Source organism: Antechinus flavipes, chromosome 1, assembly GCF_016432865.1.
Source record: "Antechinus flavipes isolate AdamAnt ecotype Samford, QLD, Australia chromosome 1, AdamAnt_v2, whole genome shotgun sequence".
Taxonomy (NCBI): domain Eukaryota; kingdom Metazoa; phylum Chordata; class Mammalia; order Dasyuromorphia; family Dasyuridae; genus Antechinus; species Antechinus flavipes.
This window is the reverse complement of record NC_067398.1, coordinates 472,216,027-472,243,375: the sequence shown is the minus strand read 5'-3', so window position 1 is coordinate 472,243,375 and position 27,349 is coordinate 472,216,027. Positions and strand designations below refer to the sequence as shown.

At 34.9% G+C, this 27,349-nt stretch overlaps 1 protein-coding gene across 3 annotated transcripts in view; it reads right to left on the bottom strand.

Moving 5' to 3' along the window:
• Positions 1-21,880: 21,880 nt before the first annotated feature.
• ALKAL1 (ALK and LTK ligand 1) overlaps positions 21,881-27,349 on the bottom strand; it is a 56,054-nt gene continuing 50,585 nt past the window's right edge. For all 3 annotated transcript variants that reach the window (XM_051970208.1, XM_051970205.1, XM_051970207.1), the window contains one exon: positions 21,881-22,097. The gene's annotated coding sequence lies outside the window, so the exon portion shown is untranslated. The remainder of the gene's footprint in view (positions 22,098-27,349) is intronic.

Sequence of the window (27,349 nt, the reverse complement as noted above, 5' to 3'; positions counted from 1 at the left end):
TTCTTTTCAATGAACCAAAGGGACATAAGTTTTTAAAAGTGGCCTCCATTCATTATCTAAAACACACATATAAGGCTAAGAATTAAATAAAAGGCCAGGAGTTTTCACATCATTAAAATGTTAACAGGTTAAGTGTTTCACCACAGGAGAGACAGAGAAATAATGAGAGACTGAGTTTATTGTTTCAGTTTGGCTACAAGCAAATTCTTTTAGTTTAAAGAGGGATTTGGGGATCTGTTTTCTTTACCAGAGGTTTATTTGGCCGTAGGTGTTCTGTAAAATGATTTCTTTTGAAATATGTCCACTGCAGGATCCTGGGAAGGTGCCGAGCTAGACCTCATCAATTGAATTATGAGGATTAGATCTTCCTGTCTTCAGAAAAATGATAAATATATCATCATCTTCCATGATCACACTTTGATAGTTTGAGGTTGAATGGTATCCCATAAATAATTTTTTTCTTCTAAACTTCACACTTTATTACTGATAAAATTCCACTTCACATAAATGATGGGAAAATATATTAAAATACCCAGGACTTGGCATATTTATTTAGCAACACATGCTTGTAAAAGGAGAACTACTCAGAGTACAGATCTGATTAGATAGTAAGAATCTATAAAACCAACTTGTTCTCATTTTTTCTTAAAGGTAAAGGCTTCTAATATTCAAGTTGATCTGTAACTATTTAGAAATACCTCCTCTAAAATTTCCAAAAGTCCCTTAAACTCTCAATATACTACTTTGTACTGAAACAATCTGAGTAAATCGATGAGTATCTTATCTTTATACTTTTTCCCTGAATATACCATATTCTAGGTTATACTTACAGGATCAAAGTTAGATTTCAGGGGCCTAGACTCTATTCATTATCTCCTACAACTGTTCTGAATTTATACTTCAAAGAGAGACAAGGAACACATTTTTCAAAAACTTAATAGAATTTCAGAGAATAGAATATTAAGATGTATTTTAGTTTGTGACTTTCCTAAGGATTTGGGGAAATTTGGGTTTTTAAAAAAATGTTAATTTTAAAAAACAATTTTGATCTCAGCCACCAGGGGGAGCTCCTACCATTACTATAAAACAAAAGGTTTTTCTGAATTGGGCTTGAAATTTTCATGAGTTAAGTGGAATAGAACTGAAGTTTTTAAAAGTAGAAGTTCTAAAACCTACAGATTCAAATTTTTTGTTAGAAAAATGGTAATTTCTTAGGACAAAACTAAAGATTAGAATTTAGGTCATGTTTTGAGTGGTAAGCTAAAGAAATAAAATATTAGAAATCTTTGAAAGTCCCATTTTATACAAATGACATTTCAAAATAATTTTTAATGGAGTAGTGGACATTGTATTTCATCTCTTACATTGATGACATGTGAGATTATGGATCAAAACTTCAATTTCTTAGAGCTTCAGTTTCTTCATTTACAATTATAGGAACTACCAGTAGAACCTATTTCACAGGTTTTATGGGAGAATCCAAGAACACAATGTATATACAACTTTGCTAAAACTGTCTCTAAATGTTGTTTATAAATACTCAGACTAAAGTAACATAAAGGTAGAACTTTAATGAAGGCAGCTAGGTGGTACATGTATAGAGCAGCGGACTTGGAATAAAGAAGTTCTGAGTCATTTACTGGTTTTGTGACTTTGGGCAAGTTATTTAAACTTCTTTGCCTCAGTTTCTTCACCTGTAAAATGAGCTGGAGAAAGAAGGCAAACTATTTCAGGATCTTTGCTGAGAAAACCTCAAAAAAACATCATGAAGAGCCAAACATATTGAAAGAATTAACAAAGCTTTAAGGATACATAAAATGTACGGCGAACATTCAAGTGCAATGTAAACATGTGCTATTATTAGTAGTACTTTGCTACTTATTTCTGCACAAAAGAAATTCCACCTGTACTTCAAGCTACAAATTCAGTTCCTGATATTCTAATTTTTAAAATTATTCCATAAAATACAAAAGCATAGTTCAAACTCAGATCATCATCAATTAGGTGGCCTAAATGAATTGAAATAGCTGCTTTTATGAATCTCAAGGGACTGAGTTTGCACCGGGGCTTTTGAAATGGTATACATTTTTAATTTGGCATTTGTTAAAGCCAAAAGTACAGACATACAGAACCACACAAAAAGTCAGGCACAAATACTTCTATTGAAGAAGAATTCTAAAGCACCTTTGTTGACTGATTCATGGCCCTTTGATGTTACTGAAAGATTGAGTCATATTATTTCTTTTTCTTTATTGGAGGATCAATGATAGGCTTGGTGACATTTGGAGGAAAGATTTCATTTTGTCATTTGGAGAATGGTGGAGGAGAGGATAATAAACAACCATATGAGAGAATAAGGTAAAAAATATTTTCAACCTTTCCTGGCACTGGGTCCATGACTGCCAGGGCCTTGTATGGGGGCCAGACAACAATGAGTGAGGAGCAGATGGAACCGGCGGTAGTAAGACATTATAAACATTTTCGAAAATGATTCTACAAAAGCCAAGTGGCCTGTGGAGTAGTGATAGGGGAGGAGAGATTGGGGAGAGAACAGTAACCTGACTTTGAGATTTTTCAGCAGGTGGCAAACACTACCAAATGATTGTGGTATTAAAACTGTGGAGTTGGTGAGAAGCCGGATGGAGCATTGAGGGAAGGAGCAGATGTTCCCCTGTTCCCTTGTCCTATTGCTGCCTGTGAGTTCTGGCAGCCATTTTCTTTAGAATACCCATTTGTTTAACTAAGATGTTCCAGACCAATCAGCAACAATGGACCAGGCCCAATGGAAGACTGGATATCTCATGAAGGATACTGTTCCTAACTGATCAGGCTATATATATGAGATGCTGCTCAGGACTGATAACGATACTACAAATAGCTCACATTTATATTGTGCTTTAGGGTTTGCAAGGCCTGTTCTTCATAAAAGCTCTATGAGCTAGGTTGTGATAATCAAATGATTGGTAAGCTTGGTAAATACACAGCATAGAAAAGAAAATGCATGGTCTATGAAGGACTTGTTAACATTACAAACTTCTGGAATAATAAATAACAAATAAATATTAAACAACTAAGGTAAGCTAGAGTGTCCGATAGAAATAATTTGTTGGTTGTTAATAAATTATTGTCATCATTTTATTACATTGCCCTGGAATTTGTTCAATTTTGAACTTAATTAAGTAATTCTTCAGGTCCCTGGGAGTTCATAGTCCACAAGTTTGGAACCATTGAAACAGCCATCTAAATTTGGGTCCAATTGTGGTCCAGAAAAAATGTTCACTCATTCACACCACTTAATTTTTCCCCCACTTCTGATGGATTACTACCAATGGTCCAGGAATATAAGCATTATCGCCTTAAATCTTTATTTCGTTCCAACAAAATATACAGTCTAATTCAGTAAAATGAATAAGCAAATATACCTTCTATAGATAGAACACACATTGCCCACCAAAAAAATGTGTTCTTATTATTACTATTTTTCAAACATGTTGATACTATGTAACTATAAAGAATTATGTTGCTGCTTACATAAACAGACCTTGTGTGTATGGCTATGGCCCTCAAGAAAATCAACAATGGTCTCCAATGGGTGAAGGTAGGAATCTCTGCACTATGATGCAGTAGAAAAAGGGCTAGATTTGGAGAGAGAAGATCCAGTAGGTTTAAAATCTTATTCTGCCATTTACTTGCATTGTAATTTTCATTTCATTTTTCTTTTTAAGTCACATCTTCATACTTTTCTTGTTTGTAAAATAAAAGAATTGGACTAGATGACTTCAGAGGTCCCTGATTCTATAATCCCATAATTTTCATCCTTAAATAGATATATGCTAGAATTGATTTTTAAGCTAAGAAATGTTTTTTAAATAAAATACTATCTTATATAGAGTATCACATACATTCTCTTCTTTGATTAATAAAGGTTAAAACTTACCCATAACTTTACCAGCTAATAATGCTGAGATAAATGAGATAAACGATGTGAACAATTGACTAAACACAGATGTGATGACCTTTTACATCTTGTTCTAGCAAAAGATTCGTGGTAATTATATATGATACAAAGATGCCCAGAAAATCCAGCATCACTTGAGTAGCCCTAATGATTCATAGATGGTTTCTTGATGTTTGATTTTAATAATTATTTTTGTTTGGTTGAATACAGCACTTCGTTTAGTGAGGACAGAAAAGGGTAGACTCACAGTAAAAGAACTAACGTTCAATAGAGCATATTTCCTACTGCCCCCATCATACAGACAGCTTGTGTAAGAAGGTTTCTAGGCAGTGTGTAAGGCAAGTTTTGGCGATAAAGTGACACCTTGTGGACAAATATGAGTTTTGCATTTGAATAACTGACAAACTTTCCTAAAAAAGTCAACAACCGAAAGCTAGAAGAAGTCTTAAAGATCCTTTAGCTCAACTTCTTCCTTTTATTGTTGAAAAAAACTGAAAACCAGAGAGGTTAAGTAACTTTCCATACATATTTACATAACTTTATTTAGAAAGAATTATGGCTGGACAACATCAGATCAACAAAGTATTTAATATCCAGATATTCTAATTAGAATGAATGTAAAAGGTTCACCTTTATTATCAAGAATTTTACAATCAAATATCTGGAGAAATACTAAATTTAATCATGAACTAATTCGTCTTCAACCCATAGTTGACATTTTAATTTTAAACAATAACACAAATAGAAGGTATTTTTCCAACTGGGCATAAAAACTTTTCCCTTACTAATATCTCTCAATGCCTAAGCTATTCTTGAGTTTTAAAGTTCACCACCCTTGGGAACTGGATAAAACTATTTGGGACCTTAAACATTCATTTAGTTCCCTGAAATAATAATTATATGAACTAAACAAAGGTAATTTTAAGATACGTTTGTATCATTTGTAGATTCATTAAACCTCTAAAGCTTTCTAGTGAAAAAAAATACAATTAATTTTAGTTTTTTAAGGATTTGTACATTTCAGAGTGTTCCAGCTCCTGGATCTATTATCTGATTAAAATAGTTTTGTTAAACAATTATATGGTACCTTACACATCTCAATCAGTTTTAAACTTTTGCCAAATTTAAAAGGAACTAGAAGCTTCTCAAATTCAAAGGATAAAGTCTCTAAAAGTTCCCTTCAAGGACCTTATATTATATAATATGTTCCCCGTGTTACTACAAAGCTTTTGCTATTAAAATAGAAATCACATTTTTTTCCAATGGTTTTTGTCAAAGTTGAGAACTACAAGTTGGTTTTGCCTTTTTTTCTTCTATTTGGGCAGGGGGAGAGAAAGGGCAGAAGTTTTAAGGAACATTTTCTATACTAAATAAAAGAAAAAAACTTACATTTATTTTTAGTTAATATGAGAAAAGCCCACTTTCTCTTTAGGCTATCAGAAGAAATGCAACAACCAGGTCTCTACAAACAGCAGTAGCTATTTCAAAGCTATTTCAACTCCTCCCAAGCTTACTACTTTATGAAAATTCTGATTTACCTTATGGTCTCTTTGAGATTGTTATATTCTAAGCCTGTTTATAAGTTATGGTTTCTCCAGGGGAACAAACTTGGAAGAAAAGCAGAGTCCAAGCATGGTAAATATTTCACCCCCTCCCAGAATACAGGTTCTCATCTTCAGGAATATGGATTTCCTTTCAGAAGAATTAGAAGATGAGAGAAGAAATTAGAAAATTGATTGACACTCACTTTCAGAATTTGGTTAACAAGAATGAGATATTTTATTACTGCCCCAATACAAAAAAAAAAGTATTTCCAGAGAAACACATATTATTGTATTTTCACATCAGTCCTATGATACAGACCTTACAATAAAAATAAGTTTGTTTTGAAGAGAATCACTGTTTGGACATCAGTGTGCATTTGAAAAGAACTGACCAAACTTTTAGAAGTTTGAAATTAATTTGAAATTTCCTAACTTTCTCTATTTGATCTTATCATATGTAGATATTTTATGAGATTATGTACCTAATATATCTATTATTTTAATTTAGAATGGGCTATGGTAGAAAGAGCTATATACATATTCCCAGGATTTTAGTTAATTTGTGAAACTTTTCAGTGACTCCTATACTCTCCTAATTTGAGACAATTTGAAAGCAACTATTATGCTTCCTTAATTTATGAGACTGTCTGTGACTTCTACGTCCTTCTTTAGAATCTTACTTCCTGCTATTATTATCTTATACTAGGCACTTAGAAACTTACTATATTAACTAGAAGAGGGAATGAGGTTGGTCAGAGGGACAAAAATAAGATAAAGTATTAACCAGTTATCTCACAAAGTCCTGCTTCCAACTTAACCTCTGAAACTGTCCTGGAAAGCAATCCTTGTGAAGACAGTCAATCAATCAATCAATAACATTTATCCATCAATAAACTTGACCTTTAAATTGCTACAACTATGTCTCCTCATCAGATACAATTATTAAAGATTCAGAAAAGAGAATTCTTACCACCAAAGTTCTTAGTACCATCAATTTGTTCAACATATAAAACAAAAGTTTTATCAGTGGAAATGCCATAATTTAATAGCATCTACCTTGCTACTCTACCTTAAAGAAAATGGAACATTTTCATTTGAACATGAAGTGCCTTATAGATGTTGTTTTCTCCTATTAAGAGTTCCTTGAGAATAAGGACAATTTGTATTTTTCTATTTGTTTCCCAGTAGTATGGTGCATTGTTCATAATAAGCACTTATATACTTTTTAATTCATATGGAAAAGTGAATTTTCTCTAAAGCGGAGTATCCAGTAGTATAGGGTGTTCTGTAGGTTCAAAGTTTGCAGAAAGGAGGGTAAGAAATGTTAAAATAAACAAAAAAAGCAATCCCTGATGACCTTGGAAAGCATAATGTCAGTAAAGTAATGGAAGCAGAAGATTCAAAGGGGTTGGTAGTTGATGAAATACAGGGAAGTGAGGAAATGGAAGTATCAGGTGTTGACAATTTTTTTCCAAGAAGTTCAGCAATAAAGAAAATGGAGAAAAGATGCTTAATAATTACAGGGGTCTCTTTATCTTTGCTTGTATGTCTTCTGAAGAAAAGCCTACACTAGTGAATGAGTATCCGTTTTTTCCATTTAAAAATCTCATAATATATTCCATTAGTTCTGGGAACTCTGCCATTCTGTGTGTGTTTGATGAAAGTGGGCTACTTTGTTGAAAGCTGCAAAAAAGTTCTTAACACACATTGGCAGATGCTCTGCCCTTCACAAAGGAGAAAGCTTTGCCTAATTCTCAATAGACCTAAAATTAAACTCTTTGCTTAGCTACCACCCAGAAGTGACTAACATACTCAGGAGATTAAAGCTCATTAAACCTTTTTCATTTCCAGGTGTCAGTCTTTAGAAGCTACATACTCCATGTATTTGAAGACAGTTTAACCCTCATGTCATGGCAATTCCTACTCTTTCCCATGAAAACCATAAGCACACGTCTGCAGAGAAAAAAAATCTATTTTGTCAATGATTTTTCAATCTTATCAGTTATATCACCTATAAGCTTCAGGGTTTTCATCTGCAAAAGAAAAGAAATAGTTCTCTAAAGTCCTTCCATTTTCAAGTCCATAATTCTTCCATTCTAAGAAAAACACTAGCCAGTATTTTAGGATATATTAATCTACATCTTTGGGGTATATAAACCCATCAATGTACATTTTTAAAGGCAGAAATATGCAAATATTATTACTGATCAATTGGCAAGCATTTACGAAGTTCCTGCTATGTTTATTTAGCCTCTATGCAAGTCACTGGTGATACAAAGACAAAAATGAAAGTCATTGCCTTACCTTTTAAGAGATTTTCTCCATTCTGCTAGATAAACTCTTCACCTCTAATCTCAAAACTATGCTGCTAATTCAATCCTTAACTGATCCCCTCTCAGCCTCCCTTCCCCTCTGATTGGAGAGCTGAAGGATAGCATACTAAACTCCTCTCAAAGCCTTTCTTTATAGAAGGCAATAATTTAGAGTTTTCCACTAACTCTACTCTGGATCTACTATTCTGTCTGATTTCAATTCCACTGAATAATATGCTGTGCTAAGAAGCTTCTAGTATCCTCCATCAACTGTCCAGTCTCCATTTGTGTATTGTCTCCCACAATTTGACTGTGAACTGCTTGACGGCAAGTACTTTCTTTCTTTGGATTAACTGTATACTCAGTGTTTAGCACAATGCATGGCATATAGTAAGTACTTCATAAAAGTTAATTGGATTGGATTTTCTTCTTAATAATTAGGCATTTATAAGCAAGTATTTTAAAACATCCCATAGGTTATATAGTAGGTAAGCAAAGTTTCGCTTAAATTTTTTATATAACTCAAAAGTATAAGAGGAAATAAATGAGATCTGGATTAAAGAACTTCTAAGAATCTAGAAAAATTAAACTTGAGTTCTCAAGTGTTAGAAACAGTTGACCCTACAGAAATCTGGGTAAGACTCTAAGACATCCAAAACTGATGATTTGGTCATTCTACCTGAGTCAGAAAAGTGACACATTACCAAAATCATAATTAGTACAGGACAAAGAAGTCTATGTCCCAGAGAAATAACAAATCATAAATTACAGAATTTAATACCTAATTAGCAAAAATAAGTTTTTAAAAATAGGAAACTATTATGTAACAAGCTTCTTTTCCTCTATCTCTTAATGACTAGCCCAAATGAGCTCTTGCCTTGTCCTTCCCTGCTTCTGTTTCTTCCTTCCCAACTATCTCTCCAAGGTAAAAGAGAGATAGTTAATCCCTAATCCCACATGCACTCATTTAGCATTTACTCTCTGACTAGGTACCATGTTCTAGAAGAACCACATAATCCAACCCATGGGCTTTCAGATGAATTCAACTTTACCTTCTATTCCTTTTTTAGCACAAAGTCAAAAACTAAAAGTTTGCTTTGCTTGAAATAAGTGTGACAGAAGATTGTTGTAATAATGGTCATCTAGAGAATTGAGAAACTGAGGTAATTGCGAAAGAGTGCCAGCATGCATATATAGTTCTACTAGGCCTGAAAGAGAAGACACTAGCATCCAAGTTGAGGACATTTCTACTGCCCACTCCCCTCCCCTAAATCAATTAAGATAGAGACCAAGACAGGTTAAAAGCAAATTCTTCAGCACAATAAAAATTTGAGACAATTTTGAAATACAACCAATAAGAGAATTGCCAATAAAGAGAAAGGACTAAAAAGATGATTAATAGAGATTAGAAGAAGAAAAGATTGAAATTACCAAAGATTTCAGGAACAAGAAAATTAATATAACCTTGAGTGCAGCTAAACCTATCAAGAAAATATTAATAACAGCAGATAATACAGCCTCCAGATATCTAAGTCCAAACATTTCTGAACAAATATTGCAAAACAAATAAAAATGAAACACCTGACAAGACTGAGGATTTTGTGCATTCTCAAGAGAGAATTGGACCACAGCAAGATGTTTCCAAATAAGAACTCTGAAAGCAGAATTTTGAGTCAGAGTCATAGAAATAACCAGAACATCCCTCAAAAAAAATCTTGAATCTGATAGCAAATCTCACCAAAGAAATTTTAAAAATGAACTGATTTGGAATTAGAATACACAGAGAGTGGTACAATCTGGAAGAATAGAAGCAAAAATCCCAATAAAGTTAAAAGATAATTTATAAAGCAAAGTACTGATCTGTATTAGTAGAGGCAGTTCTTTCACTGGGAGTTCCAACCAACATTAAAATCACAGAATCTTTCAAAAATAAAAATGTTTTGTACATGCTTATGTCCCCCACAAGCTTTTTGAGGGCAGGATTTTTATTTTTTAAATTTTTTTCCCTTTTTTGTCTATCACAGTGCTTGCCACATAATCAATGTTAAGTGCCAATACTTCATTAAGTTTCCTAAAAATATTCACCTTTCAGACATTATGTTTAAAAAACATGAGACTAGCTCACTACCTCACTATAAAGAGATAAATTGTAAATTAGTTCTGAAGAAAGAAAAATTTTATTTTGTTTAGTTGACAACTTCTGGGAATAATATTCTCCAAGGCAGAACTCTGGTACTGAAGAAATCTATTGTCTTAATAATATAAAATCTGTGTGCATTACATTAGTATAAATCTTTGTGTTGCTTTTTAAAAAAAGACTACTCAGCAAATATGTGTGTTTGCTTCCTCAGGGGGTTGTAATGTGTAGGAATAGGAACCACCACAATCTGTTTACAGGGATCTAATATTTGTATTTGCTTTAGTATTTAGAGTTTAGGAATCTGAGCCAAAATAGTCACATGCTGACTCTGAGGGCCAGACTTAGGACAAAGAAACTATCTTCTGAGAAGCAGTGCAAAATAGCAGAGAATGCAATGATTCCCAACCTGCTACAGATATTTATTAATTATGTGACCCTGAGCAAGTCAATCATAAACTTGTTTCCTCAGCTACACAAGGAGATTGGACTCCAATCTCTAAGTTCTTATGGTCCCTTCCTTCTCTAAATCTATGATTTAACGATCTTTTTGCTTGTATATCTAACTATAAGTTAAGCTTTCATTACAAGAATGATGTTACCCTATCTATCTCGCCCTTAAATCTGTTCTTTGAAGCACTCCTAAATTCTGTTCTGAATATGAAAAGACCTAGAACAGCTGAGTAGAGTACACATTGCAGTAGCTGATATTATATTTTCATATAATGAAAGTATATTTCATTACTTTGAAAGAATGAAAATTACAAAAATCTAGAGTTTCAGGACAGCTAAACAAAGAGTTGATAAAGTCATTTACTAAAGAGTTTCTTTGACTATTAAGAGAATTTCCCAGAAGAAGGAAGATTAGTAAAAGTAGCAGTGGCCTCAGTAACAATAGTACTAGCAGTAGTAGTAGTAAATCATATTTATAACACTTTAAAGTTTACAAAATTTTACATCTATTGTTATAACCATACACTTGCCAAATTTTACTCAAAAAATTTCCAAAGATAAGCCCATCTGAAAATCTTTCAAGACCTACTTGGGTTTAAGATATTAGATTAAATCAAAGTTTAAACTTAAGATGTCTTTATATCATACTCTAGGTTGAAATCAAAAAGACCTGCTTGCTGTTTCCATATTTATGACAATCCATTTACCTCCTCCATACCCTTACAAGACTATCTCTCATGTCTAAAATGCTCTCCCTCCTCATCTCTTTGAACCCCTCCTTCCCATAAAGGCTCAGTTCAAATGCTATCTCCTTAGAGACACTTTTACTTGTCCATCTTAGTATTTTCCTCTCTATCCACTAATTCAAAGTGCTTCATGGGTTTTTAAAAAATATATATTTATCTATTTAATGATGTAATATAAATTGTAATATATTTATATTTAGTTCATAGCATAGGGGTTCTTAACATAAGATCTATGGATTTGTAAAAATGTACTTTAAAAAATGTTTAGAGGAGGATTCTGGGATATGGTGGAGTAGATGAGAAAGTTTCAAACTATCCAGACTACCCACAAATTTCAACTGAGGGCAAACATACACTGGTAAAAAATAAATAAAATTGGAGCAGAACAAGGATCCTCATGAGACCAACCCAGAAACCCAAAGAAAGACCTCAGTACTGAGGTTTAATTGAGTGTAAAGTATAAATACCTCAAGATTAGCTCATCAGAAACTGCAAGCAGGAAACCCTGGGACTAGCTGGATTCAGGAGTACCTTTAACAAATTACAAGAACTTCACCTAACATTAGGGAAGCCCAGGGTCTGAATTGGGAAAGACTGAGAGAAAGGGCAGGCTCAGCTGTGGTGCTGAGACACAGCCCTGGATGTGGAGAAATCAACACACCTAGTGAGTGCAGAAGTAGTGGGGCAGGGATACTAGTACTTATGGGGAATGGGGAGAGTTCTTGGTTTAGGGTTCCAGGCCATAGGAAAGAACAGAAGTAAAACCAAAGGTATCATCCTCTTTACTCCAGGATTAGAGGTGTTTACACTAATAGTTTCATTTTTTTAAAAATGATCAGGCAAAGGAGAAACCAATCATAGAAAGTTAATATGGGAACAGGAAGACTGGAGTTCATCTTCAGAGGAGGACATTGAAGTAAAAAAAAAAAAAAAAAAACCAGAAATTAGGCATGGACCCACACTTAACACCATATACCAAGATAAGATCAAAATGGGTCTATGACCTAGGCATAAAGAACGAGATTATAAATAAATTAGAGGAACATAGAATAGTTTATCTCTCAGACTTGTGGAGGAGAAAGAAATTTGTGACCAAAGATGAACTAGAGACCATTACTGATCACAAAATAGAAAATTTTGATTACATCAAATTAAAAAGCCTTTGTACAAATAAAACTAATGCAAACAAGATTAGAAGGGAAGCAACAAACTGGGAAAACATTTTCACAGTTAAAGGTTCTGATAAAGGCCTCATTTCCAAAATATATAGAGAACTGACTCAAATTTATAAGAAATCAAGCCATTCTCCAATTGATAAATGGTCAAAGGATATGAACAGACAATTTTCAGATGATGAAATTGAAACTACTACCACTCATATGAAAGAGTGTTCCAAATCACTATTGATCAGAGAAATGCAAATTAAGACAACTCTGAGATACCACTACACACCTGTCAGATTGGCTAAGATGACAGGAAAAAATAATGATGAATGTTGGAGGGGATGCGGGAAAACTGGGACACTAATGCATTGTTGGTGGAGTTGTGAACGAATCCAACCATTCTGGAGAGCAATCTGGAATTATGCCCAAAAAATTATCAAATTGTGCATACCCTTTGATCCAGCAGTGTTTCTATTGGGCTTATATCCCAAAGAAATACTAAAGAAGGGAAAGGGACCTGTATGTGCCAAAATGTTTGTAGCAGCCCTGTTTGTAGTGGCCAGAAACTGGAAAATGAATGGATGCCCATCAATTGGAGAATGGCTGGGTAAATTGTGGTATATGAATGTTATGGAATATTATTGTTCTGTAAGAAATGACCAGCAGGATGAATACAGAGAGGACTGGCGAGACTTACATGAACTGATGCTAAGTGAAATGAGCAGAACCAGGAGATCATTATACACTTCGACAACGATATTGTATGAGGACATATTTTGATGGAAGTGGATTTCTTTGACAAAGAGACCTGAGTTTCAATTGATAAATGACGGACAAAAGCAGCTACACCCAAAGAAAGAACACTGAGAAACAAATGTGAACTATCTGCATTTTTGTTTTTCTTCCCGGGTTATTTATACCTTCTGAATCCAATTCTCCCTATGCAACAAGAGAACTGTTCGGTTCTGCAAACATATATTGTATCTAGGATATACTGCAACATATCCAACATATAAAGGACTGCTTGCCATCTAGGGGAGGGGGTAGAGGGAGGGAGGGGAAAAAAAAAATCGGAACAGAAACGAGTGTCAATATAAAGTAATTATTAAATAAAAAAATTTTTAAAAAAAAGTACATAAGCTTGGAGAAAAAAAAAAAAAGCCTCCCCTACCACAGAGTAATGTAAAATTGCTACTTGCCCAGAAAAATTTTGCAGAACTTAAAAAAAATTAAAAACCAAATGAGAAAGATTAAAGAAAAACTAGAAAAAAAATCCAAGAAAAACAAAAAAAATTATGAAAAAAAAAGTCAACCAACCAAAAAAAGGAGTTTTAAAGTTTTAAAGAAGAAAATGATTCTTTGAAAATTAGAATTGTGCCAAGGGAAGCCAGTGAAGCTATGAGACCAAGAAATAACAAAACAAAAAGTAAAGAATATGAAAATAGAAGAGGATGTGAAATATAACAAAAACAACAGATCTGGAAAACAGATCAAGAAAAGAAAATAAGAATAATTGAATTACTTGAAAAGTGGGACCAGAAAAAGAACCTTGACACAATGATACAAAAAATAATGAAAGAAATTGTCTGCAAGGATAGGACAAGAGAGGAAAGATGAAATAGAAAAAATCCACAATCACCACTTCAAAGAAATGTGTTATAGGAACATCATTGATAAATTTCAAAACCTACAGATGAAAAAGAAAATTTTGCAAGAAACAAAACAACAAACAATTCTGGTACTCTGGAGCTACAATTACAATTGTACAAGATTTATCAGCAACTACAATAAAAAAAAACACACACACACAAGTCCTCAAATATTATATATAGACAAGCAAAAAAATTAGGCCTGTGACCAAAAATATTAAATCCAGCAAAATTAAGCATAATATTCAATGAAAAAATGGTCAGAGAGCTCACAGATTTTCAGGATTTTGTTTCAACCAAACCTGAACGCAATAGAAAATTTAAAACATAAGAGCCAACACTAAAAACTAATTTGAAGGGACTTAATAAGAACAAACTGTTTATGTTTGTTTTTATATGGAAAAGTAAACCATATGTCTAAGATTCACATAAATAATTGAGTAGTCCAAAAGAAATATTGGAGCAGAGCTGAGTATAATCTGATCCTAAAAAGCTAAATCACTTAGGGAAAAATTAAAAATAGTAGTAATTATGCTATATGTATGAAATGCAGAGGAAGAATCAATGCAGAGGTGTTAGATGGGAAGGGCTAATAGTTCTGAGAACATACTCACATGAGAAATGGGGTAAATAGGGAATAATACATACATGTATGTATGTATACACATTTATATATGTGTGTGTGATACACACACACACACACACACACACACACACATATATATATACCATGAAGGATATAGCACCCTACAAAATCTATAAAGAAATAAGTGGGGGGGAGGGGGGGAGAAATAAGTGGAGAGGGAATAGGCTAAGGTAGGGTATGCAGATGGAGATCATTGTGTAGATTAATGAGAATGGTATTAAGAGGAAAGGAAAGGGTGGAGGGAGAAGATAAGGGAGGGGTCCATGGGTGGGAGGAAATTAAATAAAAGCAAGGCAAGTTAAGGAGTAGAACTGAAGTAAAAGACTTAGTAGGGACAGGAAATAAGAAATATTCAAAACACAAAAACAAAGATCAGGAGTAGAATTTATTAGAAAAAAATTAGGGCTATTCATTGATCTCAGGCAAAATCACACTTAAAAGATTCATTCAAGAAAGAAATCTATGCTATATGTCAGCCATATTAATATTGTTTTAGATATATATCTACATATGTGCAAATGTGTATGTATATATGTATATGTGTATATCTATGTATATATGCATATAGAGGCATATATGAGTATAGATAGATGTAGCTGTGTGTATATATCTATATCTGTATATCTATATATATCTGTGTGTATGTGTGTGTCTACATATGTCCATGCTTAACTATAGCCTACTTGGGGTGAGGAGGAATGAAAGGGGAGAAAAGAATAAAATAAAAATTACACATCAGAGAACAAAAGAATAACCTACAAGGAAGCAAAGAAAAGATGGACAGTCATGAATATAATAACTTCTATTATTATATATGCTTTCTTGAGCATATGACAATTCTTTTTCCTTCTTTTGTCTTTCTTTTTCTATTTTTTTCCTTATTTTGCAGTTAGTTTTAAATAATTTTTTCAAAATGTTGAAAAAATACTTGGCAACTACATTTCAACAAATGTCTTTTCTTTATGATTCTATATATGTTGTTTTACATTTTAATACATTATTCTAAAAAAGTGTCCATAGGTTTTATTGAACTGCTAAAGGATCATAAAAAAGGTTCAGAACTCCTGTCACCATGGATAAATCAGACTTACAATTGTAAGGAGTCTTAAAGTTTATCTTCTCCCAATACATTTTAGGACTGAGGTCCAGGGAGAAGTGACATGTCCAAAGTCATATAGTAGTTAGGTGCTCTATTACAGTATTTGTTTTCATTACCACTAATACCAGTAAACTGTTCAGTTTTTCATATATATACCTAGTGTTTCTCAGAGTAACCTAGCCTATGAAAGGCTCTGTTCTAGATACTTGTTATATATAAATAATGCTGATGATCAGCCAAATTAATTAATATTTGGTGTAGGAAATGATGAGTTGGTATATTTAGGAAAATATGGAAAGACTTGAACCAAAGAATAATGATGTTATCCACCTTCAGAGAAACCGAAGATAAATAAGCGTAGTACAACCTAACATAGATGCTTATGTATATATGTGATTATAGATACCTATATATATGCATGTATATACGTGTATGTGTATATGTGTGTATATGCACATGCGTATACATATACATCTGTGTGTATATGTGTGTCTGTCTATCTCCATGCTTAACCATAGTCTGCTTGAGGGAGAAAGGAGCAAAGAGAGAGAAAAAAGAATAATTTAAAAAGTGCACAGTAGAAATCAAAAGAAAACCTACAAGAAAGGAAAGAAAGATGGATAATTTTGAATACAATGTGTAGTATTTTTTAATATCCTCTCTTACATTCTGCTATACATGATAATGTTTTTATCCTTTTTCTATTTTTCTATTTTCTATTTTGTATTTAAGTTTCAAATAAATACATTAAAATGATGAAGATGATTAAAGCTAACATTTATATAGTAGTAACAATGTGCTAGACACTATGCTAAGCATAGTACCAATATTATTTCATTTGATCCTCACACCAAGTATAGAAAAAAGGTGCTATTATTATTGCCATTTTACATATGAGGAAATCGAGGCAAACAAAGGTTAAGTGATTTTCCTAAAGTCAAAAAACAAAGGTCTTAGGTTATATTTGAAACCAAGTTTTCTTGACTCTAGACCCAATGCTCTATCCACTGTTACTTAGCTGCTTCAATCACATTATGTTGATAATTATATGTAACCTAATTATGTTTCAATAATGTAGTAATTATTTTAATGAATTCTTATTGAATTGAAGTGAATTGAACAATTTATGGTGAACCAAACTTGATCAAATAAGGTCCTTTGGTGTTGATCAATTGAAGAATGGCTATTTACCTTGTGGACCAGTAATGGAATGGAATATTATTGTGCTATTACCAATTAAAATTATGAATAAAGAGAAGCTTGAGAATATTTTGATACAAGCTAATGCTAAGGGAAAAACTGGAGAAACAATTGCAATGTAAGTGAAGACAAAAAAGAAAATGAAAACTGAATGCTATGAAATTGTAATGTCCAAGTTTGACCCCAAAGAAAAGATATGAGAAGGAATCTCCTCTCTTCTTTGTAAAAGTGGTGGTGGGGAACTATGAGTGAGGATCAAAACATATAATATCAGACTTTTTAGATGTATTGATTAGTTCTGCTGATCTATTTATTAAAAGGGCTAAAAAGATTGGGAAATATAGGTAATATAAAAACAAAAGTTATCAATAAAATTTTGTTTTTAATAAAAGAAAATTGTCATGAAAACTTGATACATAGGAGCAATAGTGGCTTTAAAATAGAAGCTTTATCATTTGATAAAAACTTGATACATAGGTGCAATAGTGGCTTTAAAATAGAAGCTTTATCATTTGATAAAATCCAACATCTATTCCTATTAAAAACACCAAAGACTATAGGAATAAATGGATTTTTCCTTAAAATACTAAGTAGCATCTATTTAAAACCATCAGCAAGCATCATATGTAATGGGCATAAACTGGAACCAGTACTGATAAGATCAGGGATGAAACAAGATTGCCCACTATCACTATTATTATTCAATATTGTATTAGAAATGCTAGCTTCATTAATAAGAGAAGAAAAAGAGATTAAAAGAATTAAAGTAGGGAATGAGGAAACCAAATTATCACTCTTTGCAGATGATATGATGGTATATTTAGAGAACCTTAAAGATTCTACTAAAAAGCTACTAGAAATAATCCACAACTTTAGCAATGTTGCAGGATACAAAATAAATCCACATAAATCATCAGCATTTTTATACATCACTGACAAATCCAACAACAAGAGATATCAAGAGAAATTCTGTGATGACATATCACAGTCTTATATTTATTATAAATATAATATATATAAGCGTATTTAAAATCAGCCGGAATCAGGAATTCAGGTTAAGGGAAAAATCTTCAATCTTTATTGAATTGAAGAGATGAAGAAGGATTGCGATAGCAATATGGGCAGACAGGAAACCAGCTAGCAGAGGAGGATCCGAGGTGAAGGGCGGTCGTGATAGCAATGCGAGCAGCTGTGACAAGACACCAGCCAGCAGTCTCTCTTTCCGCTTCCCTTTCCAATCCCCTGCCTCCACCTACCAAAAAACGTCATTTCCTATACAACACATCAGGACTTGCACAAAGAGTGGGCGAGGGCCATTCTTTCCCCAAACTTATATATTAATAGAGTATGGTCCAATTACTATTTAGCCTCAGGTGCTTGGGACCTCAGTGCATCAACTTGAGCCTCAGCCCATTACAAAATTCCATTTAAAATATCTGTTGATAGTAGAAAATATTTGGGAATCTATCTGCCAAGGGAAAGTCAGGAATTACATGAGCAAAACTACAAAACACCAGCCCAAGTCTTTGATCTTAATGGAGGAATGGTGAGGTAGGGACCCATGTGGATGCTCAAACATGGACTTCCTTTATTTCAAGTTCTCTCAGCCCCTAAATACCTTAGTACAATTGCATCATTACAACACACTGAGCATGTGCTAACTGTAGTACCATTATACCACCATAGCACACTGTGCAAGTGCTAAATATAAGCACCCTGCTATTAATATGTAAATGCTTTTTTTACTGTAAGTATCCCTTGCTTCAAGTAGAACACAAATGGCCTTGTTCCACCTGACTTCTCCATAAGGGTGAGACACCCCAAAGGGAGATGAGAGCCGAAGCAGACATTGTCAGCAGGTTCCTTCACCAAGAATTCCCCCACTGTCTATGTTCTCTTCATAAATCCTAAGCCAGGCATCCCAGTGGAGATTTGTAGATAGCAGAAGAGCAATATGAGGGCAGTGGGGACTGGCTGGCTACCAGGGAACAATTATAGGAAGAATATAAAGTAAATTAAATGGGAGAAGACACTCAGAAAGTCTAAGTGAAAAAAAAAAATGAATAAACTTTGCTTATTCACAATTCACTCTAGGTCTAACTCTGTTTCATCTTGACTTTTGGAAAAATGTAATTCCACAAATATTTCTTAAGGACCTATTGTGATCTTAAGGTGCCGGAGAAACAGACAAAACAAGTCTTTTCTCTCTAGGAGCTTACCTTCTTTTTGAAAACAACAATAGGAAATCAGAAAAATTTATACATGCTAATTTTTGGAAGGGGCAATAACATTAACAACTACTGGGGATCAGAAAATGAATAAACATTTATAAGATGCCTACTATGTATCAGATACTTCAACCAAATATCTCATATGTGCAATGATTCTCTCTAGTTTACAAATAAAAAAACTGAGGTAAACAGATGTTACATGACTTGCCCAAGATCACACAATGAGTAAATATTTTAGGTCAAATTGGAACTGAAGTCTACATGTGACTATAGGCCCTGTTCTTTATCCTTTGAGTCTCCAAGGGAAAATCTCTAAAGGGAGAAACTTTTAGTAGGATCCGGCCCATAAGTAGAATCAAAAAGGAAGCTTAACATACTAAAAAGGGTGATAGAAAGCAAGCTAGCTGATAGTTTCTTTTCAGTTGATTCTTATTATTTACATATGATCCTTTACATGCATTTTCATTTGACTCTTGCAACTATACATTTGAGCATGTTCAACAGGTATCATTATCTCCATTTTATGAATGAGAAAACAGACTCAGAGAGATTGAACAACTTACCTGTGGGCCATACAACAGTAGTTCTATAATTATTATTAAATATTATTATCCCAGTTTTGCAGATGAGGAAACTAGACTTGTGGAGTTAAAGTAATTTGATCACAAGAACAAAACTTAAGTATTGGAAGCAAGACTTTCTTGATTTCAAGTACAGACTTATTTTTATATTATATTACATTGTTAGGAATTTCCTCCCCACTCCCCTTCCCCCAAGGTCTGCATTTTAGCTGTTCTATTTAATATTCAGTTTAAGGCTTCTTACAACTTTTCTTATATGATAAATATTAGAATGTGTAAGTCAACAGTGAAAGACTGAAGCTTGTGTTCTAAACCAACATAGTACTAATCCCTGAATTAACTATCAGAGCTGATTAGGACTTGGGTAAAGCTGGACTTTCTAGCCAGAGGAAAACTCTTCTAATTCAGACATTTGATGCTATTTTAAGATGATATTAAAAAAAAATTGGTAGTTTTGTGAGTATGGAGAATTTTCTCCACTAATATAGATGCAGTCATCTATAACTTAGTAGATAAATCCTAGCTTTTCTAGATTCACATGGTTAATAATTGACACAGGCAAGATTTACACAGAATTCTTGCTAAATTCAGGCAGAGTTCTCTCAATTACACTGATTCCTCTAAGATTACTTTCAGACCTCATTTTTATAGTTTTCATCATGAATGAAAACTGATTTTTCCCTAGCCTCACTGGAAATTTATCAAGATGTCTTTTAGATCAAGGCTTCTCAGAAAATATCCAGAAAATTCTGGGGTGAGCATTTGGATTTATTCAAGGAAGCTGATTTAACTTCTGTGTTCTTTTCTAAAATGCTGGATCTGACTCTCAGAACTTAAATTTGATTACATGACTACAAGGTTAGTCGGTGAGTGAGTGTGTGGGGAAAGGAACAGACAATTTATTAAATTCCACAAAAGGTATTTTATGCCTAAATTAATTTATACTGACAGTGACATTTAAGAGGTAAAGTTGTCATAATCACACATATACAAGGCAATTACATATAATAAGAGGAACAGAATAAACTAGTAGAAAAAAGAATATTCATATGTATAATGAAACCTTCCAATTAACACTGTGAATATCTTAGATAAGAAAAGGTCTGGGACATTGGACTGTTTTAAGTATAATTTTGTTCTCTTTGGATTTATAAAGTAACTTAAAACTTAAAAGATTTGTTCAGTAGAGATTCCAAAGAAATTTGCTGTAATTAATTGGTAATGATTGGCAATTAGCCTACCATTCTGTTTATAAATGAATATTTATATAACTTTGAAAACAATTTGTTCCATGGAATAAGTTTTAAAATTCCATTTGCAATCTTGCTTATGTCATTCTTCATTTATAACTTAAGGTTCTTTTTCATAGAAAATGCAAAAAAGGGAAAAAAAGAATACAGCTCATTTTTTATTTTTAATTGAGAATCCCAGTTGATGAAACTTTATATATGAATGTAATATTGTGTGTGTGTGTGTGTGTGTGTGTGTGTGTGTGTGTGTGTGTATGTATGTAATAAAGAATGTTTGTGGAGGACCTGTTTGTAAGCAGCTATAAGTCTTGTCAAGTCACAAATAACAACATAGTACTTTCCATTTATAGAATAACTTATTTGCTGTAACTATGAGGCAGATAGTACAAAAATGGCTATTCCCATTTTATAGATGATACAATTTAGTGAGGCTCAGAGGCCAGGAGACATACAAAAACCCATGTAACTATTAAATTCAACAGAACTGGAACTCAAATCTAGATCTCCTGACTGCAGATCCAGCAAGCTGTCCACTCTACCTATCATACTATTTTACAAGTACATTACTGTTAGCAATGTTGTGGGATGATCAACTGTGAATGACTTTGCTATTCTCAGCAATATAGTGATCCATGACTACTCTGAAGGACTTCATGATGAAAAATAGTATCTTTACCCAGAGAAAGACCTGATGGTAGTTGAATACAGATTGAAGCCTAATTTTTTAACTTTATTTTTCTTGAAGATTTTTTTGGGGGGTGACCTATGTCTTGTTTTACAATATAAATTTTTATGGAAATGTTTTGCACAATTTCACATGGGCCCATAAGTCTATAAGTCAGTTTGACTTCAATTCCTAAAAAATCCTAGAATAAGTTAAAGAGATGGTTATGAATTTCTAACCAAAGAAAGGATAGCAACAAAAACATTTAATATTTATGTAGCATTTTACAAAGATTTTGTTTGATCCTCACATCAATCTTAGGAGGTAGGTGCTATCATTATCTCCATTTTATAGGTGAGAAAATTAAGATTGGCAAAGGTTGAATGACTTGCTCAGAGTAATACAACTAGTAAATGCTTGAGGCTGGATTTGGACCCAAGTCTTCCGGATTTCAGGTTCAGCTCCTGTAATAGACAAATGGGTAAAGTCAATATACTTGAATTGAAGAAATCTACTTTCCAAATGCAAAATGGCAGAGATGTGGTTAGACATTAAGTTATCTGAAAAAAATCTGGAGGCTTTTACGGACCACAGACTCAATATGAGTCAACAATACAGTATGATGGTCAAAAAACCCTGATATTATCTTAACTGCAATTAAGCCTTTATTAAATGCTTGCTCTGTGTCAGTACAATGCTAAACACTTGAAACACAAAAGGATGCAAAAGACAGTCTCTGCCTTCAAGTAGCTTACAACTGAGTAGGGGAGATAACATTCAAACATATAAATGCAATGTAAACCATATTAAGAAAAACATTGCATCCCGGAACCAGGAGATGGATCTATTATTCTCTGCTGTAATCAGACCATAGAAGGAGAATTGCATTATGTTCCAAACACCACATAAGGACAGATATTGATAAGTTCAGAGATAATTCAAAATGCTGAAAAGTCTCAAGTCTACATTATATGAGGAGCAGTTGAAGAAACTGGGGATGTTTAATTTGGAGAAAAATAAATCCACATGAAACACAAAAGCTCATTGCAATGGGCTGAGGCTTGAGTTGATGCACTGAGGTCCCAAACACATGAGGCTAAATAGTAATTGGACCATACTCTATTAATGTATATGCTTGGAGAAAGAATGGCCCCTGCCCACTCTTTGTGCAAGTCCTGATGTGTTGTATAGGAAATGACAATTTTGGTGGGTGAAGGCAGGGGAGTGGAAAGGGAAGTGGAAAGAGAGATTGCTGGCTGGCGTCTTGTCACAGATGCTCACATTGCTATTGCAACTGTCCTTCACCTCCAATCCCCCTCTGCTAGCTGGCTTCCTGTCTGCCCATATTGCTATCACAATCCTTCTTCACCTCTACTGAGAATAAAGATTGAAGATTTTTCCCTTAACCTGAATTCCTGACTCAGGCTGATTTTAAATACACGGTCATCACATTTGGCACCCAAGCGTGGGAACCAAGGACCCTACTTTCACTGAAGAAGTCTCCAGTGACCAGGAACTTAGGTGAGTATTATAGACAAACAGGGAATTCATTTTCTTAAAGACTAAACTAGTAACTTTTTGGCTGAAATGGGACAGATCCTAGCTAAAGATTCTCCATCCCCCACCCTAACCCCCCCCACCCCCATTCCCACCCAGGAGTGGCACTATAGAAAGCCTGCTTAAGCTGATAGAAGATCAAGGGCTACTTATAACTTGGGAACAGACAGCTAGACTTCTTGGTACATTAAAGCGCACATCCCCTTGGTTCTTAGAGGAAGAGCAAATCTCTCCAGATAATCGGACATTAATTGGGCAACAGCTCTCTGCATATTACAACAAAAACGGTCCTCATTCAATTTCCATCGAGGCATTCTATTTATACAATATAATACAGTTGGCTTTAAGAAACTATATAAGTTCTAGAAGAAAAGGAAAAGGCTCTAGGAATAGCCAAATTGGGAAGTCTGAGATAAAGGAGGAAGACAAAGAACAGATTAATGACCATATCCCCACAGGGCATGGAGACTTAAGTGAGGCTCAAGGGTGTGGTGAATCTGAGGTAGCTTCAGCCCCACCTAAGGAGCAGGTAATTGACTCTCCTCCATCAACTCCACCCTCCGGGATGGAGGGAGGAGGAAGAGTCGAGGGGGCAGTGACAGCACCAGCACCTCCCCCCCAGCATCCAGCTGCTCCTATGACTAGATTGCAAAAGGGACTAATTAAGGCCAAAGTGAAAGGGAGAAATGTTTCGGAATTTCAACACCACATTTTTCCTATAATTCAACAATTTAATTCTTCAGGTCAAGAAAATAGAAGATACGCTCCTTTTGATATAGAAATCCTCAAAGAAATTACCCTGGCATGGATTCTGTCAATATAAAGTTATTATAAAATAATAATATATATATATATATATATATATATGGCTTCTCTCCACAATAAAGATGACAAGGGTGGGGCCTTCACAAAAATAACACAAGGGCCAAATGAACCCTTTGCTGACTTTGTGGAATGTTTGCAGACAGCTATCACAAGAACAAATGGAGACATTTTGTTAAGGCAATTTGTTAAGGAAAATGCTAATGAGATTTGCAGAAGAATTATACTAGGACTGCACAAGGATGCTCCTTTAGAGGAGCCACAATGCCACAGTGGGCACAAATGCCTTTTATAGCCAGGCTATGATGCAGACTTCCCAAAATCCCAATATGGGAAGAAGCCCTCCTGGCAAGGGACTTCCAGAGAGACTCATAGATGCTTTCAGTGTGGAAAAGTAGGGCATCTGAAAGCTCAATGTTGGTATGGAGATAGAATGAGAAGACAGGGTAAGAGAATAAAACCCAAAACCCCATGTCCAAAATGCAACAGAGGCTTTCACTGGGCCTCTGAATGTAGATTGACCCAGAGAAATGAGAAGCAGGGCCCAGCTCCAAGGTATCAATCAAAAGATAGGTGGGGCATGATAGCAACTGAGGTTACACCCAGAGAGTCTTTAGAAATTCAGGACTCTAATGTCATCAACCAACAGAAAAGCAATCAGGATTATAGTTGGGGAGGTTACAGGTCTTTTAACACAACAGGTCCAGTGCAAACAGCTCCACTATCTTTAGATAATCTCCAGGTGATGTGGAGAGATCCAGGAAGTGGTAAATAGAAGGGAATTATATAGGTTAACTACTTGGGAAGAAGGTTTGCTTATATTTTTACAGGAGGAGAAGGAATCAGATGGGTGCCAATGAGCCATATTTACCTTGTCCATCGCAGAGAGACAGAGCAGACCCTTGAAACAAAGGAGAAGACCCAAGAAATATTAGGTGGTTCTATTGCTGATTGTGCTCACCATTGAAAGAGCAGGGCAATTATGGCATCTGACTCATGGATATAGAAAATTGTAGGACTTGAAAACCCTCAGGAATCATTGGATTTTCTGAGAAATGATAAGACTATTACAGGACTTCAAAATCTGCAGGAATCATTGGATTCTCTAACACATAAAAAGACTTTTGCAGGACTTCAAAAACTTGGGGGGATCATTGGATCCCCTGACATGTGAAGCATAGATGATTTTGGACTATCTCTTGGCTGCTGAAGAAGGTCTATGTGTGACTGCTGTTTACATACTCTCCTTCTAGGACTTCTGGCAATCTTGTATAACACTATGTTGATTTATATTTTTTGTTATACCATTACTTGCGTGTACAATTCATATTTGTTACACCATATCAAGCCTGCACTGACCGTGGAGAAAACCATCACTAATAGCCTCTGTGTTATTGCTATGTGTTTGTGTAATACCTTCCATGCTGATGGGTTTGTGCATAATAAGACCCTTCAGCCCAGAGACCCGCTAGCAACCCCCCACTTCCCTTTGGTGCTTTTCATCTCCTTTCCTGAGATGTCAGGGAGGGTGTGATTATCTCCTTTTTAGTGTTTTCACCTCCCTTTCTGAGAAGTCAGGGAGGGTGTGATCACCTCCCCTTGGGGGCTCTGACCTCCCTGAGGAGTCAGGGATGGCATGACCACCTGTCTTCTAAAACAAAAGAAAGCGGGAGATGTAATGGGCTGAGGCTTGAGTTGATGCACTGAGGTCCCAAGCACGTGAGGCTAAATAGTAATTGGACCATACTCTATTAATATATAAGCTTGGAGAAAGAATGGCCCCCGCCCACTCTTTGTGCAAGTCCTGATGTGTTGTAGAGGAAATGATGTTTTTGGTGGGTAGAGGCAGGGGAATGGAAAGGGAAGTGGAAAGAGAGACTGCTGGCTGGCGTCTTGTCACAGCTGCTCGTTGCTATTGCGACCGTCCTTCACCTCCAATCCCCCTCTGCTAGATGGCTTCCTGTCTGCCCATATTGCTATCACAATCCTTCTTTACTTCTTCACTTCAATAAAGATTGAAGATTTTTCCCTTAACCTAAATTCCTGACTCAGGCTGATTTTAAATACATGGTCATCACAGCTCCTAGTTCATCAAATATTGATGAACTATGGTATGGAAGGGGGAAAAAAAGCAGAGGTAGGATCATAGATAGAAGCTATGGGGACATGGGGGGAGGAGAATCTTACTACAAAGGCAGTCCAAAAGTGGAATGGAGAACATTGTGAGAAGATGATAGCATATTAGGATATAGAAAAGCCCAGGTTCCCAGAAAAAGTTCAGAAAAGCTAAAAAAAAAAAAAAAGCAACATAAGGAATACTTATTTTTTAAAAATGTAAACTCTTTTTGCCCGATCTAGGATGATTGAAAGACACTATCAGAATACTGGAGAAACTCTGAGCAAAGACAAGACAATGCATGCAAACAGTGAGTTCCTATAGCAGGAAACCAGGCCAGACCAGCATTTGGCACAGGGCCTGTCCCAAAAACTTGAGGATTCAAGGCCAAACCAGTCCTAGGCAGGCTGTACTGGACCCAAAATCCAGGCAGTGAATGTTGAATGAGCCCCTGTGGCTTGCACCTGAACCAGAGTAGGGAAAAAAATGACATAGCGGTGCCAGGGAAGGCTGTGAACCACAGCAGGGAAAAAAAAAGGGCCAAAAAAAAGGTGCTTCTTGCACCTAGGAAATAAAACGCCAAGAGTCTTGAAGGAAGCCCCCTGTCAGCACAATTTATGACATGTAAAATCTGTCAGGGTCTAGTGAGAGACAAAGCCAGTTCTGGGTTAGGAGAAGCAGACAGAAAAAGAGCCAAGAGCAAAATTTAAGTCAAGAACCTAGAGACAGGGACAAAATCTAGTAATTCTTGTGGGAGCTTAGTGTTAGCCACTACATCAAGGACTAAGTAAGGGTTAATCCAAAAGTATGGGAAAGATCAGTCTTCTCTTCATTTTCTACCATCTGCACTCTTTAGCCTGGAATCCATCAGGGCCCCAGGAAGCCTTATCACCAGGCCCCATAATCCTGCAATATTGCCTTAATGTTCATACTTCATCTGTACCTCAGAATCCTCTGTCTTGGGATTAGTAAAGGACTTCCACCAAACCCTCCATTTAAGGAGGGCTCCCAGGCTGACTAGTAGCATTTCTTCAGACTGTGATGTTGGGCTATTGTTATTCCCATTTTATGTTATTCTCATTATATTTATGATGACCTTCACTTTTGGCTCCCCAACTTTTCAGTTTCATTTCATATGTTTTCTTCCTCCTTTAGAGTATAAGCTCCTTGAGAACAGGGACTATTGTTCTTTTTATATTTGTATCCTTTGTACTTAGCAGC